Source organism: Bombina bombina, chromosome 1 (genome assembly GCF_027579735.1).
Source record: "Bombina bombina isolate aBomBom1 chromosome 1, aBomBom1.pri, whole genome shotgun sequence".
NCBI lineage: Eukaryota > Metazoa > Chordata > Amphibia > Anura > Bombinatoridae > Bombina > Bombina bombina.
In genome coordinates, this window is record NC_069499.1 from 1,273,804,026 (window position 1) to 1,273,823,997 (window position 19,972).

Consider the following 19,972-nt stretch of genomic DNA (forward strand, 5'->3'; position numbering starts at 1 on the left):
TTCTGTTCAGTATGCTTTGCCTTTGCGTTGTCTCAGACCTGTTTGTGAGAGTTCCTGTGTATTACCTGGCTGCCTGACGTCCTTCCTGGTTCCTGATCCCTGGCTTGTTCCTGACTCTGCTGGTTTCCTTGTTCCTGATTCCGGCTCGTATGACTATTCGCTTTGGCTCCTGACTTGTACTAGCTCTGCAAACCCTGCTGACTCGCACTGCACTTTTGGACCAAAGTGTCCCGCAAGTTATGGCTGCTCCTGTTTCTGCTGCTGCACCTATGCCTACCAGGAGCATGTCCGGTTCTGCACCTCTACCTCAGCGATATGGAGGCAAGCCTATTCAGTGCAGAGGGTTTTTGAACTAGATGGGCATTTACTTTGAGATGTTACCTCAGGCGTTTCCCTCTGACAGAGCTAAGGTGGGATTTATCATCTCGTTACTCTCTGACACAGCTCTTGCCTGGGCTAATCCCTTGTGGGAGACTAATAAACCTATGATTTCAAATTACCCTGAATTTGTGGCCTCCTTTCGAAGGGTATTTGATGTTCCGGCTCGCTCCTCCTCTGCTGCTAAACGACTCATGTCCATTCAGCAAGGTACAAGATCTGTTGCTTAGTATGCTATTGAGTTCCGTACGCTTGCCGCAGAGGTAGGTTGGAACAATGAAGCCCTTGTTGCCGCCTTCTTTCATGGGCTCTCTGATGCGATTAAAGACGAAGTTGCTGCCAGAGATTTACCAGAGGATCTCGAGGCACTGGTGTCTTTTTTGATCCTAATTGACATCAGACTCAGAGAGAGGCCCTCTTTCAAGGAGCGCTTGCGGAAGCCTCCTGTTCCATTGTCTCCTACGTGTTCGTTCCCACCCATGCCTCCCTCTCCTCCCATGCCTCCTGGTCCCGAGTCACCAGGTACTGCTGAGCAAATGCAGTTGAGATTCACGCGTCTCTCCACGGCGGAGAGGGCCTTTAGGAGGAGGGAGGGGCTCTGCCTATATTGTGGGTTACAGGGCCACCTTTTGAAGTCTTGTCCTACATGGCCGGGAAACGCTTACAGCTAAGGTACTGTCGGGGGCAGACCTTGGGTGGTTTATCCTCGTCCCCAGAACCGCTTAAGGAGAAACCTTTGGTCACGGTTGTCCTTTCCTGGGTGAATTCCTCAATAGTCACTCAGGCTCTTGTTGACTCCAGTGCTGCAGGCTATTTCATTGACAGTGCTTTTGTATCAAAGCACTCCATTCCTGTTTTGCCTCAGTCCGTTCCGCTTGCTATTGAGGCCATTGATGGCAGGCCCCTTCAGCCCGCACTCGTTACTCACGAAATTGCTCCGTTGTCCATGGCTGTTGGGGCTCTCCATTTTGAAACCCTCCAGTTCCAGGTGATAAACTCTCCGCATTTTCCGGTTGTTCTGTGTTATCCCTGGCTCCAAAAGCACAATCCCAGTCTCGACTGGCACAGGTCCGAAATTTTGTTGTGGTCCCCGCAATGTATTTCCATTTGTCTTCGGAAACCATTTAAAGTCTTGTGCACTTCTTCATTATCTCAATTGCCAGAGGAGTACCAAGAGTTCCTAGACGTGTTTGACAAGGTGCGTGCCAGAACGTTGCCTCCTCACCGGTCTTACGATTGTGCCATAGACCTGCAACCCGGAGCCATTCCTCCTCGGGACCATGGGTAAACTCTGTCTGTTGCAGAGAATTGTGCTATGGAGGAGTATGTTGCCGATGCTCTGTTGCAGGGAATCATCCGCAAATCCTGCTCTCCTGCAGGGGCTGGCTTCTTCTTTGTGAAGAAAAAGGGTGACGAGTTAAGACCATGTATCGATTATAGGGGTCTTAATCGTCTTACCATTAAGAATGCTTACCCTATTCCGCTCATTACAGAACACTTTGACCGCCTCAAGGGAGCTACGGTCTTTACTAAACTTGATTTGAGAAGAGCGTACAATCTCGTTAGGATTAAGGAGGGTAACAAATGGAAAACAGCATTTAACACCAGGAGTGGGCATCATGAGTATCTTGTAATGCCCTTTGGCATATGTAATGATCCTGCTGTTTTTCATGAATTTATTAAAGATGTCCTACGAAATACGTTGCAACGGTGTGTTGTGGTGTACTTAGACAACATCCTCATACACTCACCCACACTTGAGGCTCATCGTTCTGATGTTACACAGGTTCTTCAGATACTATGTGAGAACGGCCTGTTTTGTAAACTCGAGATATGTGAGTTCCATCAGACTCAAGTAACCTTCCTAGGTTATGTTATCTCTGTTGCAGGGTTCTCCATGGATCCTGACAAGATATCTGCAGTTCTGCAGTGGCCTCGCCCAGTTGGTCTTCGGTCTATTCAACGTTTTTTGGGGTTCGCCAATTACTATAGAAAGTTTATTAAAAACTTTTCTTCCTTGGTCAAACCCATCACAGACATGACCCGTAAAGTGAATGATACACTCCATTGGTCACCTACTGCCATTAAGGCCTTTGATAGTCTTAAGACTGACTTTGCTGGTGCTCCAGTTCTGGCTCATCCTATCCCTGTCCTGCCTTTCGTTCTTGAGGTCAATGTGTCTTAGACTGGAGTAGGTGCCCTCTTGTCTCAACGTCCTACGCCTGACGGTTCCTTGCATCCGTGTGGTTTCTTCTCTAAGGAATTGTCTCCAGCGGAGTGCAATTATGAAATTGGTGACAGGGAATTACTGGCCATAATTTTGGCACTCAAGGAATGGAGGCATCTTCTCGAGGGTACTAGCGTGCCAGTGCTCATTCTTACTGACCACAAGAATTTAACTTATCTATTTGAAGCAAAACGTTTGTCGTCCCGACAGGCCAGAGTGGCGCTATTTTTGTCTCGGTTTAATTATGTGGTCTCCTACCTGCCTGGTAGTAAGAATGTTAGAGCTGATGCCCTCTCGACAATTGTCGCCTCTGTCCAAGGAGGAGTCTGTACCTACTCCTGTTATACCTCCTGACCATATTTTGGCTACCATACGTACTAATTTGACTTCTCCCTTGGGGGAAGAGATCCTGGCTGCACAAACCAATGCACCTCCGGAGAAACCTAGTGGTAAGTGTTTTGTTCCTGAGAATCTTCGAACTAAACTTTTGCACACTTACCACTATCCTAAATCCGCAGGTCACCAAGGCAAGAATCAAATGATTTGATCTGTCACTCGACAATTCTGGTGGCCAGGTCTTTGATTCTGATATTGCTGCATATGTTGCCTCCTGCTCAGTTTGTGCACAGAATAAGACTCCTCAACGTCTTCCTGTGGGTCTTCTTCAACCTATTGCTAATGGTGAGCGTCCTTGGACACATCTTTCCATGGACTTGTTGAGCTCCCTGTTTCCAATGGCAATACTGTTATCCTTATGGTGGTTGACCGTTTTTCTAAAATGTCACATTGCATTCCCTTGATGAAGCAGCCTACCGCTCAGGAGCTTGCTTCGATTTTTGCCCGGGAGGTCTGTCGTTTACATGGGTTACCCAAGGAGATAGTGTCGGACCGGGGTAGCCAGTTTGTCTCCAGATTTTGGCATTCCTTTTGTGCTCAAATGGGGATCCAGCTTTCCTTTTCCTCGGCATATCACCCTCAATCCAATGGGGCTGAGGAATGGTCTAATCAAGCTCTGGAACAGTTCCTCCGTTGCTATGTCTCAGATCACCACAATAATTGGTCTGAACTGTTACCTTGGGCAGAGTTTGCTCGTAATAGTGCTATTAATGCTTCCTCCAAGTTATTCCCGTTCATGGCGAATTATGGGTTTCAACCATCCTTGTTGCCCGATTCATTCATGTCTCAGGTTATTCCAGCTTTGGAGGAGCATCTCCGGCAACTCCGTTCCACATGGGTGCAGATTCAGGATTTCCTTCATCGTTCTATGCAGCACCAAAAGTTCCAGGCTGATCGTAGGCGTCTGCCTGCACCTTCCTACCAGGTTGGTGAGAGAGTTTGGCTGTCCTCCCGCAACTTGAACCTTCGTGTGCCTTCCAATAAATTGGCTCCCCATTATGTTGGTCCTTTTCAAATACTCCAACGGGTTAATCCTGTGGCCTACACTCTTGACCTTCCTCCTGCTATGCGCATCTCCAATGTTTTTCATGTCTCCCTCTTAAAACCATTGGTTTGTAATTGGTTTACCACTGTGTTGTCTCGTCCCCGTCCTATCTTTTTTGACAACCATGAGGAGTATGAGGTCAGCAGCAGGGGCCGTGTACAGTATTTGGTTCACTGGAGGGGTTATGGTCCGGAGGAGCGTTCTTGGGTTCCCTCCTCTGATGTTCATGCTCCCGCCCTCCTCCGTGCCTTCCATGTCTGTTTCCCCAATAAGCCTTTTGTCCTCCCGTGGGGGAGGGGTCATTGAGGGGAGGGTACTGTCAGGGTTTTTTCCCTGTTGTCTTTGCCATTTGCTGCTGGCAGCCATTTTACTCACCTCTCTTCCTGATTATGGTGCATTGTGGGGGATGCTGCTCATTTTCTACACTTCCTTTTATGGCCAGACTGGTGTGCATCATCCATGTGAGACAGGATGCAGTCTCAGAATTGTGATGTCATCACTTATTATTTAAAGGGACTCTGTTCAGTATGCTTTGCCTTTGCATTGTCTCAGACCTGTTTGTGAGAGTTCCTGTGTATTACCTGGCTACCTGACGTCCTTCCTGGTTCCTGATCCCTGGCTATTCGCTTTGGCTCCTGACTTGGCTCGTCTGACTACCAGCTCTGGTTTTGACTCCTGGCTTGTTATTTTACTTGTAGACTTTTTATTATTTTTTGCTATTAATAAAGGTGCGATTATTTTTGCACTTCTTGTCTCAGTCTGATTCTTGGCACCCTGACACCTCCCTGCTGGCTTCCCATTGGCCGCGAGTCTGCATGGGGCGGCGTTGCACCAGCAGCTCTTGGGCCTCTCAGCCATTGATTCCAGCTTATTCTGAAACAGCACTTGACCTGACGCTGGAGAAGACGTGTGCCCGGTCAGGAAAATGGCTTGTTGTTTGTTACAGAAACTCACTGAAAAATACAGTATTAAAGGTTTTTTTAAAAAAAAATTTTATTGAGAAAGTGAGAAGCATGCATACATAAGCATCCAGTATTTCCATGCAGGGATAAGATAGAAAAACAAGTAAAAGATAAAAAACTTGTATAAACAGTTACATGTGATGTATGTCCAAGGGCTGACGTATCAACCTGAGATAAGACCAATATAAATGTAGAAAGAAATACTAGTTAATAAAAATTAATGAGCTAAAAAAATACAAGGTTTACATAGCAACCAATTTGTAGTTATTAAATTGCGGCAGCTGGTCTTCAGGCAGGAGCAAAGCGGGAATACTCCAGGTCATGCAATTGTTTCTCATTTTAGATTTTAGACCTCAGAATCCAATATCTCTCGTAGATTGTAAAAGACAAAAAAAAAAAAGGGTTGGGATTCCCAGTGTGTTTCAGCAGGGGAATATCTCTATCCAGGGTGCCCAAAATTCGTAATAAGTGTCTACCTTATCAAAAATTGAGTAAGAGTATGATTCCATCTTCTGTAGGTAGTGTCCTGTTGCAATGATTTGAGAGATGAAGGGGGGTGATTGTTGCTTCCAGGCTTTTGCAATTTCGAGTTTAATGGACATTAGTAAACAAATGAGTAGTGATTTTTGAGCAGGGGATATCCCAGGGAAGTCTAACGGCTAGATTTAGAGTTGGGCGGTAGCCGTCAAAACCAGCGTTAGAGGCTCCTAACGCTGGTTTTTACCGCCCGCTGGTATTTGGAGTCAGTCAGGAAAGGGTCTAACGCTCACTTTACAGCTGCGACTTTTCCATACCGCAGATCCCCCTACGCCATTTGCGTATCCTATCTTTTCAATGGGAGTCGTGGCTGAAGTGAGCGTTAGAAATCTAACGACAAACCTCCAGCCGCAGAAAAAAACAGGAGTTAAGAGCTTTCTGGGCTAACGCCGGTTTATAAAACTCTTAACTACTGTGCTCTAAAGTACACTAACACCCATAAACTACCTATGTACCCCTAAACCGAGGTCCCCCCACATCGCCACCACTCTATTACATTTTTTAGCCCCTAATCTGCCGCTCCGTACACCGCCGCCAGCTACGTTATCCCTATGTACCCCTAATCTGCTGCCCCTAATACCGCCGACACCTATATTATATTTATTAACCCCTAATCTGCCCCCCCAACGTCGCCGCCACCTACCTACAATCAGATTGAGCTTGCATTCTATTGGCTGTTCCGATCAGCCAATAGAATGCGAGCTCAATCTGATTGGCTGATCGGATCAGCCAATCGGATTGAACTTGATTCTGATTGGCTGATTCCATCAGCCAATCAGAATTTTCCTACCTTAATTCCGATTGGCTGATAGAATCCTATCAGCCAATCAGAATTCGAGGGACGCCATCTTGGATGACGTCCCTTAAAGGAACCGTCATTCGTCGGGAAGTCGTCGGTGAAGATGGATGGATCCGCGCTGGAGGTCTTGAAGATCAGCCGGTCGTCATCGGATTGAAGAACATAGAAGATGCGGCTTGGATGAAGATGTTTGCCGGTCCGGATGTCCTCTTCTGCCTGCTTGGATAAAGACTTCAGCCAGAGGATGGATGGGCTTGGATGAAGACATCGGAGGCTCTTCTGGATCGATCGGTGATACCTGGCATGGTGAAGACAAGGTAGGAAGATCTTCAGGGGGGTAGTGTTAGGTTTATTTAAGGGGGGTTTGGGTTAGATTAGGGGTATGTGGGTGGTGGGTTTTAATGTTGGGGGGGGGGTATTGTATGTGTTTTTTTTACAGGCAAAAGAGCTGAATTCTTTGGGGCATACCACACAAAAGGTCCTTTTAAGGGCTGGTAAGGTAAAAGAGCTTTGAACTTTTTAAATTTAGAATAGGGTAGGGCATTTTTTTATTTTGGGGGGCTTTGCTATTTTATTAGGGGGCTTAGAGTAGGTGTAATTAGTTTAAAATTGTTGTAATATTTTTCTAATGTTTGTAAATATTTTTTTATTTTTTGTAACTTAGTTCTTTTTTATTTTTTGTACTTTAGTTAGTTTATTTAAATGTATTTATTTGTAGGTATTGTATTTAATTAATTTATTGATAGTGTAGTGTTAGGTTTAATTGTAGGTAATTGTAGGTATTTTATTTAATTAATTTATTGCTAGTGTAGTGTTAGGTTTAATTGTAACTTAGGTTAGGATTTATTTTACAGGTAATTTTGTAATTATTTTAACTAGGTAACTATTAAATAGTTATTAACTATTTAATAGCTATTGTACCTGGTTAAAATAATTACAAAGTTACCTGTAAAATAAATATAAATCCTAAAATAGCTACAATATAATTATAATTTATATTGTAGCTATATTAGGGTTTATTTTACAGGTAAGTATTTAGCTTTAAATAGGAATAATTTATTTAATAATAGTTAATTTATTTAGTTAGATTTAAATTATATTTAAGTTAGGGGGGTGTTAGGGTTAGGGTTAGAATTAGCTTTAGGGGTTAAAAAATGTATTATATTAGCGGTAAGCTCCGGTCGGCAGATTAGGGGTTAATGCTTGAAGTTAGGTGTCGGCGATGTTAGGGAGGGCAGATTAGGGGTTAATACTATTTATTATAGGGTTATTGAGGCGGGAGTGAGGCGGATTAGGGTTTAATAACTTTATTATAATAGCGGCGCGGTCCGGTCGGCAGATTAGGGGTTAATAAGTGTAGGCAGGTGGAGGCGACGTTGAGGGGGGCAGATTAGGGGTTAATAAATATAATATAGGGGTCGGTGGTGTTAGGGGCAGCAGATTAGGGGTACATAGCTATAATGTAGCTTGCGGTGGTGTACGGAGCGGCAGATTAGGGGTTAATAATAATATGCAGGGGTCAGCGATAGCAGGGGTGGCAGATTAGGGGTTAATAATTGTAAGGTTAGGGGTGTTAAGACTCGGGGTTCATGTTAGGGTGTTAGGTGCAGACTTAGGAAGTGTTTCCGCATAGGAAACAATGGGGCTGCGTTAGGAGCTGAACGCTGCTTTTTTGCAGGTGTTAGGTTTTTTTTCAGCTCAAACAGCCCCATTGTTTTCTATGGGGGAATCGTGCACGAGCACGTTTTTTAAGCTGGCCGCGTCCGTAAGCACCGCTGGTATCGAGATTTGCAGTCGCGTTAAATATGCTCTACGCTCCCTTTTTTGGAGCCTAACGCAGCCCTTCTGTGAACTCTAAATACCAGCGGTATTTAAAAGGTGCGGGGGAAAAAAAGCATGCGTAGCTAAAGCACCCCTTTGGCCGCAGAACTCTAAATCTAGCCGTAAGTGAAGGAGACAAGTTTGGGGATAAGTGTAGGGGTGATGTTCAGAGAGCTAATAATGTCGAAGAAATGTATCCAAATCAGCTTAATTTTTAGGCAGGACCACCATATGTGTCCCCAGCTGTCCACAACCTCTCCAGCATGTGTGTGTGTGGGGGGGTGATTATTATAGATTCTATGTAGAGCCGTGGGGACTAAATGCCAACGTACTGTGAGCTTGTAGTGAAGTTCCCATAAGGTTGCGCAATGTAAGAGTTGTTTAGTGAATATGATTTATCTGTGCCAGGAGTAAGTATCAGCAGTAAAATTTAGTTCCCTCTCCCATGCTGAGTGCTGGGAGATTTTATGGTGAGAGGAGGGCTCAAGAAGTATATTGTAGTGGAACGACAGTGTCCCCTTGAGCACATGAATTTGTGTCCACCTCTGTTCCCACCCAGTATCATTTATGAGGTTCCTCCTTGGGAAACCCTACGCTCTAATAATGGAGCAGAGGCGAAAGTCTCAAATCTGAGTGTCAATGGAATTTGTAAATCGTTGCATATTCTTTCATATGACAGTGTTTTTTGGATTGCCGTATAGGTCTGAAACGTAGGAGGCAGCAATGTTTTTCCAGCCAGTCATATGAGAGTCAGGAAGACAGAAAAGGGAGCTGGCGAGTGTTTGCCATGGTGATGGGAGGGGGGCAATATTACGGCTAGATTTAGAGTTCTGCGGCCAAAGGGGTGCGTTAGCTACGCGTGTATTTTTTCCCCCGCACCTTTAAAATACCGCTGGTATTTAGAGTTCACAGATGGGGTGCGTTAGGCTCCAAAAAGGGAGCGTAGAGCATAATTTACCGCCACTGCAACTCTCAATACCAGCGGTGCTTACGGACGCGGCCAGCTTCAAAAACGTGCTCGTGCACGATTCCCCCATAGGAAACAATGGTGCAGTTTAGGCTGAAAAAAAACACCTGCAAAAAAGCAGCGTTCAGCTCCTAACGCAGCCCCATTGTTTCCTATGGGAAAACACTTCCTATGTCTGCACCTAACACCCTAACATGTACCCCGAGTCTAAACACCCCTAACCTCACACTTAACCCCTAATCTGCCGTCCCCGCTATCGCTGACCCCTGCATTTTATTATTAACCCCTAATCTGCCGCTCCGTACACCGCCGCAACCTACATTATCCCTATGTACCCCTAATCTAAACTAACCCCCGCCGACCCCTATATTATATTTATTAACCCCTAATCTGCCGCCCCCAATGTCGCCGTCACCTACCTACAATTATTAACCCCTAATCTGCCAACCGGACCTCACCGCTACTATAATAAATGTATTAACCCCTAAAGCTAAGTCTAACCCTAACACTAACAACCCCCTAAGTTAAATATAATTTAAATCTAACAAAATAAAATAAATATTATTAACTAAAGTATTCCTATTTAAATCTAAATACTTACCTGTAAAATAAACCCTAATATAGCTACAATATAAATAATAATTATATTGTAGCTATTTTAGGATTAATATTTATTTTACAAGCAGCTTTGTATTTATTTTAACCAGGTACAATAGCTATTAAATAGTTAATAACTATTTAATAGCTACCTAGATAAAATAATTACAAAATTACCTGTAAAATAAATCCTAACCTAAGTTACAATAAAACCTAACACTACACTATCAATAAATAAATTAAATAAACTATCTACAATTATCTACAATTATATCAACTAAACTAAATTACAAAAAACAAACAAACACTAAATTACAAAAAACAAACAAACACTAAATTACAAAAAATAAAAAAAGATTACAAGAATTTTAAACTAATTACACCTACTCTAAGCCCCCTAAAAAAATAACAAAGCCCCCCAAAATAAAAAAATGCCCTACCCTATTCTAAAATAAAAATTGTAAAGCTCTTTTACATTACCAGCCCTTAAAAGGGCCTTTTGCGGGGCATGCCCCAAAGAATTCTGCTCTTTTGCCTGTAAAAAAAACCATACAATATCCCCCCCCAACATTACAACCCACCACCCACATACCCCTAATCTTACCCAAACCCCCCTTAAATAAACCTAACACTAAGCCCCTGAAGATCTTCCTACCTTGTCTTCACCACGCCGGGTATCACCGATCCGTCCAGAAGAGGGTCCGAAGTCTTCCTCCTATCCAGCAAGAAGAGCTCCTCCAGAGGGTCCAAAGTCTTCATCCTATCCGTGCAGAAGAGGACATCCGGACCGGCAGACATCTTCATCCAATCGGCATCTTCTATCTTCTTCCATCCGGCACGGAGCGGGACCATCTTCAGGCAAGCCGACGCGGAGCCATCCTTCTTCACCGACGGACTAACGACGAATGAAGGTTCCTTTAAGGGACGTCATCCAAGATGGCGTCCCTCAAATTCCGATTGCCTGATAGGATTCTATCAGTCAATCGGAATTAAGCTAGGAAAAATCTGATTGACTGATTGAATCAGCCAATCAGATTCAAGTTCAATCCGATTGGCTGATCCAATCAGCCAATCAGATTGAGCTTGCATTCTATTGGCTGTTCCAATCAGCCAATCAGATTTTTCCTAGCTTAATTCCGATTGGCTGATAGAATCCTATCAGCCAATCAGAATTCGAGGGACGCCATCTTGGATGACGTCCCTTAAAGGAACCTTCATTCGTCGTTAGTTTGGGAGGCTAAGTCCACCTTTGGAAGAAGTTCTTTGTAAGGTCTGTGTGGAGGTTCTGGGTCTTTTGTCCTTCCAGACGTACGTGGTCATAAGGCTCTGTATGCTATTAAGGACGGGCCTGGGGACATTGATCGGGAGGGAGCTGAACAGATTTTAATAGCAGCTATCCCGTCTGTCCAAGAGATCTCTCGATATTCCCAAGAGTCAAGGAGTTTTCGCCATTCAGGGAGTTTGTCAGAGAAGTTTTTAGAAATGACGGTGGTTGTGGATGGACTGAGGGGTGTTCCTAATAACTTAATAGAGTGTGCCGACCACTGGAAATTATATTTTCTCTGTAATAAGATTAGCTTGTGGGGTGGTATATTAGTATGTAGGGCTTCGGTCTTGGGTATGTTTAATTTGTAGTAACTGATGGTGCCAAAATGGGTGAGTAATTTGAAAATGACCGGGAGAGATGTGGATGGGTTGTTCAAGAGAAGAGTAATGTCGTCTGCGTAGAGTGTGATTTTGTGAGGAGTTCCTAGAATAGGTAAGCTTGCTATGTCCGGGTCTAGTCTTATAGCCTGCGCTACAGGTTCTATAGAAAGCACAAACAACAGCGGCAAGAGGGGGCAGCCCTGTCTAGTCCTGTTAGATATTTTGAAGAGGCTAGACTGAAAGCCCACTCCCTTAACTTTAGCAACCGGATTAGAGTATAAGGCCTGTATGGAGATTATAAATTCATTTGGGAGTTTGAAGGCTCGTAAAGTTTCCCATAAGTATTCCCAGCACACCCTGTCGAAGGCCTTTTCAGCATCAAGTGACAGGGTGAGCATGGGCACTCCCCTTCCAGTAGCCTCAGCTAGGATGTCTAAAACTCGTCTCGTAGTGTCCGGTCCTTCTCTCAGGGAAATAAAGCCCACCTGGTTCGGGTGGACTAGAGTGGAGATTATTTTAGAAAGGCTAGTAGCTCTAATTTTGGTGTATAATTTAGTATCCAGGTTGAGTAACGATATGGGGCTTGTGTATGGTTATGATCGTGGCCTCCAGATACTCCTTACGGAAACTGCCTTTACGCTGTACTTCATTAAAAGTTCTGCAAAAGATGGGGGCGATTGCAGGGGCATAGGTTTTGTAAAATTGTCCAGTGAAGCCGCCTGGGCCCGGGGATTTAGACACTTTGAGTTCTTTAATGCTGAAGTGTACCTCCTCAAGTGAAATCGGGGAAATTAGGTCAGGAGCGGCATCCTGGGCTAGTTGTGGGAGATTTAGAGATTTAAAAAATGAGCGAATATTTTCTATTGGGAGCAACTGGGTTGGGTTATTAGACTCTAGATTGTAGAGTTTGAAGTAAAAATCTCTAAAGGCTTCCCCCACCTCTCTCGGGGAAGACATTACACCCCGTCGTGAATTGAGATGGGTTATTTTGGTTTGAGCTGTCCGTTTTCTTAGTTTCATTGCCAAGAGCAGAGGCCTTATTACTTGATCTCTCAGTAGTAGAGACCTTGGGGCCCATTCTGTCTAATGTAGCAGTATTAAAGTTTTAAAAAATACTTAGGGGTGGCGTGTCTAGGCGTCGACCATGATAGTTCGTAAAACAGGGAGTTCCTCATTTCATTTTAATAATCTGCCGATTATTTCACTAATACAGCAGCATGGACATTCAAGCTATCAAGTATCAGCATTATAAGTTTACATTACATTGCTAGATGTCAATATTATTACGAATAGCCTGTAAAGAACCCTGTTCTAGACCAGTGAAGATTTAGGCGGCAGCCTTAACAACATCTCTCAACTCCCCCCCCCCTTGGTAATCCAGGTGAAGCAGCTAAAACCACTCGAAAACAACATGGAGGAAGAATACAGGCTAGCACAGTTACTGCTAACCAAACTGGAATTGCAGATGCAAAGAAGCTTCGATTACCTCATATTCATTCTACAAAATCCACAGGATACAGAAGCCGTCCCAGAGCCTAAACTGCCAGACAAGATGGATTCCGCAGCGCACTATGACTGCCTTCAGATAGCAGTGGGGTTAAGTGTACCTGCATTAGATCAGGGCTACCACGTAGGAGATCTATGTGATAAGATGGAACATCGCTTATAACCCTCCTTTCCGGTCATGGAGGATGTGGCTGACCTCCCGGAGTGGATTAGGAGTGTCCTATGGATCCAGGTGCCATCGCCCCTGCACATTACTCCCAGGTGCTCACTTAAAATGTCAGATAAGTTGTGGGACTTAAATAATCTAGGATTACTCACAAGAGTTCTGAGTCTCCTACTACTGGACTCTACAAAATCCTCCAAGTTTCTTATCTATCATGATCTAAACCTTCTTGGAAGGGAAGAGGAAGTGTATGTCCCTGTAGCTTATAATATGGCCAGATCTTATCGTTTTACCAGGCGAATACACACATATCTTTAGTATATTACTGCTCGCCAGGGCTCCTATTAAGCATTCACTGAGCCAGTCTCTAACCCAAGCCTGATCCTCCTCTCCCATAACTCCAATAAATCATTCTCTGTTTGCATTAGGGAATCCAAGAGTGGCCCAAGTGTAAATGGGGGGTGGGAAAAATGCTAGTTTTAGCTGCAATATGTTCTACTTTAAATAAATATCAGTCAAATATCATACTAGATTCCATCATAACTACATTACTAATTTGGATGAGGTACAAGAGGGACCTCTCGCTACCTGAAGGGCAACTATAGGCCATGACAATTAGCTAATTCCCTATACTTTATCAATTTCAGATTCAGTAGGTCCAAGAGAGAGCCTTGGGGTAAATTGGGGATCATTTATAGTCTTTTTACTGTGTAAAAAATTGTATCTCTCATTCCTAATAGTATGTTATTACTCTAAATTGTTCAACTGCAAGTATCATTCTAGTAGGCAGTATATCTAGATAAAGAGGTACCATGATAATCTCGTTAAAACCTATTAAATGAGGTTTCATTGCTATATGTTCGGTTGGAAATTTGATGACCTTGTTCAAACCTGTATTATTATGGTTTATATTTCCGTAATTGTTGTTTATGTGACAGAAGATATGTCTTGCTATACTGTATTGTACAAACACCTCAATAAAAAATACTTAGAGATAAAATAATCTACCAAAAAAAATGTGAAAGTAGTCCAAAATAAGCATATCACAGTCGATAACCACTTATCTTAAAATCTGTGTTAATTCACGCATTTGAGACCAGTCTGTATTATAAAGTTGCAAATCCCCAAGCGTTTATCCTAATATAAGATGGTGCCGTTATTCCACCTTTCAAGTAATGACGCCAGGCAATGTCAACAGCCAGTTAGGCTAATACTACACAGAAGGCTTTTCTCAGAACACAGATAGCAGCAGGTTCACCCCCGCTAATCCTATCTGTGGAGAAGCTGGAGATGTAATCTAGCGCATACACTGGTGAAACTGAGCCTCTGCATCAGTGGCGTTCACATGTCCAGTGGGCGTGAGAATCCAAAAGATAGTATCTTCAGCAGTAACCACGATCACACTGTAAAGTCCAGTAAATCATGTTTTTCTCAATCTCAATTACCGTTTTACATCCAATATAAAATTATATCTGACCTATGATAGTTTAATTCAATATCTCAAAATAGTCGATATTCTTAGGATGAACACCATCGGCACATGTAAGCAATATAAATTAATTTGTTTGTCATGCTTGTTCATAAAACCTGATATCAAAAACTGTTTACATTTAAACTGAAAATAATACAGCCGCATCAGTTGTGTATATTTTGTACTCAACAGATACTGGTATATTAGGTTATATTTAAATAGCTTTTACTTGATATTTCTCAGGCAAAAAAATGTCAAGATGTTTAAATACTGCTATTTCATGTGGATAGAACACATTTAGTTCCAATGTTCCTTTAAGATATATACTGTATATAGTGAATAAAACTCAAGTAAGCCCCAGTGACTCTATAAACCGATTCTTCTTTCTATCAGTGAAATATAAATATAGTTATAACTTTTAGCAGTAACACCTGTTAAAGCCTCATGCACTGTATAAAGAGCAATAAAGTGCCTCCGCATGTCTCAATTGCCTAGTGGGATTGCAATTTAGCTCACAGAAAAGATAAGAAAATAATCCTATGTGTTGCAAACACTTGGCATGAAAATGGTTACACTTTCGGTTCTTGGGCTGTGATGAAATGCTGCACAGGACTTTCATTTTACTGATAGCATCTTAATAGCTATAATCTAAACACACTTCCAATAACTGGAGCAGCTGGGTGTTGCTTCTCAGTGAATGCCTTTTCAATTCTTTACAGCCACAAAAAAAATAAAAAAAATAATAATCCTGCTCGTCTGCTGTAGCTTGTGGCCTGGCTTCTCATGTTCTACCTAAGTTCTGACGCTCTTTTTGCCTGAAGAGATGATTTTCACCCCAGTAATTTCCATTCTTGACAGAGGCCCTAGATTCAGTAATACAGTGTGGTGCAGACTCGGGAGCTGTATTTTCCCTTTCCAATATCCAGCCCTTGTACCATTCAAATGGGAATTTCTTTTCCTCACCGAAAATTAATTATCTGTACTCTTGTTGCTTTTTCCCAAATGCATTTATGGTACAATTCACTCTAGAGAAAAATGAAAAGTCTTGTAGCTTACTGTCTAAATAGCTTACGTGTTATTTTTAGTAAGATTTTGTGTGCTGGATATTAATATCCCATAGAAGACAGAACCTGCTGCTTTTTCATTTACAAAAGTACGTATTTTTCACCTTTGCAATATGTAATTTGTGTTTTTTTGGAATTGACATCTTTTTTAATATTGTATTTGTATAAATGATTCTATATTAATAACCAGGGCTGCCACTAGAAATTTTGGGGCCCCTGACTCAACCGTTGATCAGGCCCCCCCCCTTTTTGTGCAATTTTTGACCAAGTGACTAAAACGTATATGCACTTTATTCTTAATTGTCTATTTAAACTTGGAAATGTTGTAAAGGTAGTAACATACACACACACGCAGACACACTCATACACTGAAACACACAAACACACTCACACATAAGGATTCACATATAGACACTCTAGCAGACACGCAAAGAAACACACTCAGACACAGAAACCCAAACAGACACTTAGCACTTGTTTACATTGACCTGACAAGTAATGAGGTAAACTACAGTTTTGTAAAAAAAGGAGATTTAGAAAACAAAATATGGAGTTCTGATTATCTTTTTGTAAAGGAAGATGACAACTAAATTATGACAACAGCATGCAGTGGCTGAAAGGAAGGGCACTGAACTGCCTAAACAATAATTTAAAGGTTAAATGGTGGAGTGGTTACTTCCGGAAAGGTCTTGTTAGTCTCAAAGTCTGTAGAAAGATGTGAATAATTAGTAGTAAGGTCAAAATGTCCTAAAAAGGAACAGACAATGGGCACACACACACAAACTCAAACTTACACATACACCCAAGGAAACACCGACAGAGACAGCCTCAGAAAACACACAAAGACATATACACACATACACACACAGAGACACCCACAGAAAACACACAAAGACATACACACCCACCCTCATAGAGAGACCCACAGATAAAAAATACATACACACACATAGAGACACAAACCAAAGCACAAAGACATAAACACATACACCCACAGAAACACTCACAGGAGGAAACATTTATGCACCTTGCATCCCCTAAATCAACAGTGTGTGACATGCATGATAAAAAAAAATGCAGAAATTAAGAGATCACTTTTTAAAGAATCATATTTGTAAATGTGCAAACAAAAATAATTCTGTGAATTCAAAATTGTACATTAATGAGCTGGGTAGATGGCTAGATGAAGAAAAGTACATTTAAAAGGTTGACATATGTTTGTTTGTTTTTTTCCCATTTTCCCCAACCAAGAGCACCACTTCAAATATAGTGTACAAATTTTCCCATCTGTCAGCTGTACTTATGGATTTTGAAAATGCTGTACTCTATATGGTCTTGGTGGGATCATAAGCTGTGGTACTCATACCATTAGATCTGGTTAAATGCAGGATTTAGGCTTGTTGGTATGTATTTCAAAACTAAGTCAGCTGTAGTGTAAACTGAACAGTTTTAAGTTAACCTGTCTCATTTCAAACACTGAGCAATCTTAGTCTGAGAGTATAAAATTTTATGCAGATGTAAAATCTTAGATAAAATGCCTCCTTGCATCTGGAAAGTCCTTGCATAAAGGGGCAATAAACTGGAATGTAATATATATATATATATATATATATATATATATATATATATATATATATATATATATATATATATATATATATAAAATGCATATCTGCCAAAAGGGCATCTACCATTTGTGTATTGAGGAGGAAACATTTCTGCATGGTTTTAAATATAGAATTTCTACAGCATTGTCAAATAACCATAAATACACTGCTGCTAAAAAAAATGTGTTTTTATGGACCCCTAGCCCCACCATGCAACTACTACCACACTGAAGTTATAATCCAAAATTGCACAAAGAAACATTTGCTAAGTTAGTCCTACCTCCTTTTCAAATGAAAGTGATCTGCCGTCTGACTCAGGCACACACTGTACAAAGTGCCAAGTCTGTCTCACACTGAGCATAGTGGTTTAGTGCACACTAAGAAATCCTCTCAAATGCTAATACTTTACTACTTGTAATAACATTTCCCATGCTCAATTAGCACTCTCCTGTAGTACCCACTGGTGGCTGCCAAAATTTAAAAAAAAAAATTTTTTTTTTTTAGTTTTTGCCTCATGGGGCCCCCTTGGCTCATTGGGCCCCTGACAGGAGTCACCCCTGTCACCCCCTGATGGCGGCCCTGTTAATAACACATTTGTTACAGTGTAGCTGCAATATTAGATGTAAAGCTGCTCAGTAATGTGTAAAATTACTTTGACACTTTTCTAATAATCACACTCTACAAAACTTGTTTTTAAAATAAACCACATTTTATTTAGTGTGATCACAATATTAAAAAAAGGATAAAAAAGTATGTAATGGTTTTCAAAAGGAAAACACCATTAATGTGTAGGGGATATTTGTGGGTCGTCAATAGTCAGATGAGTTTACAAGATAACCATAAACCAGTGCACACAAAAAAGAACAAATGGGTCGATAACAAACCTTTAAAAAAATGTATCTAATGATTTTCAACCGAAAACACCATTAAAATCTATGGAGATTTTTGTAGATTAATCATTTGATACGTTTTTAAAGAGGATTATGATGGATCCCATAGTGCGTTAGCCCAAATGCAAATGGACTTCAAAAAGAATGCTGACCAGGGTACTTCAGGATACAGATTATAAATCTATCAGTGTCTATATACTAAAAATATAACCTTACATTTGAGACACATTTCAGAAAATACAGGTAAGTGTGAAAAGAAAGGCTAGGCTCTGGCAGAAAAAAGAGAATGATTGGGAAGTGGAGGAAGGTTTAAAATAACATCAGTCCTAAGGTTTTAAATAGTGGTAAAGAAATGTCACACGGCAGCTAACTGAAATTGGGACACTGAACTCAGCATTCAGAATGCACTTAAAAACAAATGCAGGACGTTTTAGTAAGTCTCTGTCCAACCCTCCCCCCACCGGGAGCATTAATTATTTATAAACTTTCTTGTTTACATAGCTTTTCTATAACCTATTTTGAGTACTGACATTGTAAGTATAGTTGGGGATACAACAGATAAAAGCAGCTATTTCAAATAACAAAATAAAGGTAAAATAGCCACCCATAAACAATTTAATACATTCCAGCAGCTAAAATGGATCACTGGGAACACATTAAAGAAGAGAATAAAAATTACAACACACTGTCCCTTTAATAAATTGAACTGGAGCCTCAAAGTAACTTATTTCTAAAAAAAAAAGTTTTAAAAAAAGTATTTCTTTCACAAAAGTTAAATTGTTTAAAATAATCAATGTTGAAATCAAATATATGTACAGCAATGCATTTCTTTGATCTTTACTTACATTTCTTTCTGAGGAAATTACCAGTGTAAATAAAGGGGCAAGAAAAATGTTGCTGTACATATATTTAGGGCCTTATTTATCAATTACTGGACATCCAAGGATCGCTCCTAAGAACCTGTATGCCCAGAAGCGCAGCTTGTACAACACTGCCCCTACTCTCATGCAGCCAAACATGCATAAGCAGGGGCTGTCAATCATCCCAGTCAGACTAGTCCAGTGTGATTTTAATTTGCTAGCTCACAGCTGAAATATAAGTTAGGATACAACGTTCTGAAGAATTCTGCTTCTTAAATATCGGCTGCAGGCTCGCATGAACCAAAGGCACTCCAAAGCAGCATTGATAAATAAAGCCCTGACTTGGTTTCAACATTGATTGCTTTAACAAATCCTAGCCTAGATTTAGAGTTGGGCGGTAGCCATCAAAACCAGCGTTAGAGGCTCCTAACGCTGGTTTTGGGCTACCGCCGGTATTTGGAGTCAGTCAGGAAAGGGTCTAACGCTCACTTTCCAGCCGCGACTTTTCCATACCGCAGATCCCCTTACGTCATTTGCGTATCCTATCTTTTCAATGGGATCTTTCTAACGCCGGTATTTAGAGTCGTGGCTGAAGTGAGCGTTAGAAATCTAACGACAAAACTCCAGCCGCAGAAAAAAGTCAGGAGTTAAGAGCTTTCTGGGCTAACGCCGGTTTATAAAGCTCTTAACTACTGTGCTCTAAAGTTCACTAACACCCATAAACTACCTATGTACCCCTAAACCGAGGTCCCCCCACATCGCTGCCACTCGATTAAATTTTTTTAACCCCTAATCTGCCGACCGCCACCTACGTTATACTTATGTACCCCTAATCTGCTGCCCCTAACAACGCCGACCCCTATATTATATTTATTAACCCCTAACCTGCCCCCCACAATGTCGCCGCCAGCTACCTACAATAATTAACCCCTAATCTGCCGACCGCAAAGCGCCGCCACCTACGTTATCCTTATGTACCCCTAATCTGCTGCCCCTAACACCGCCGACCCCTATATTATATTTATTAACCCCAAA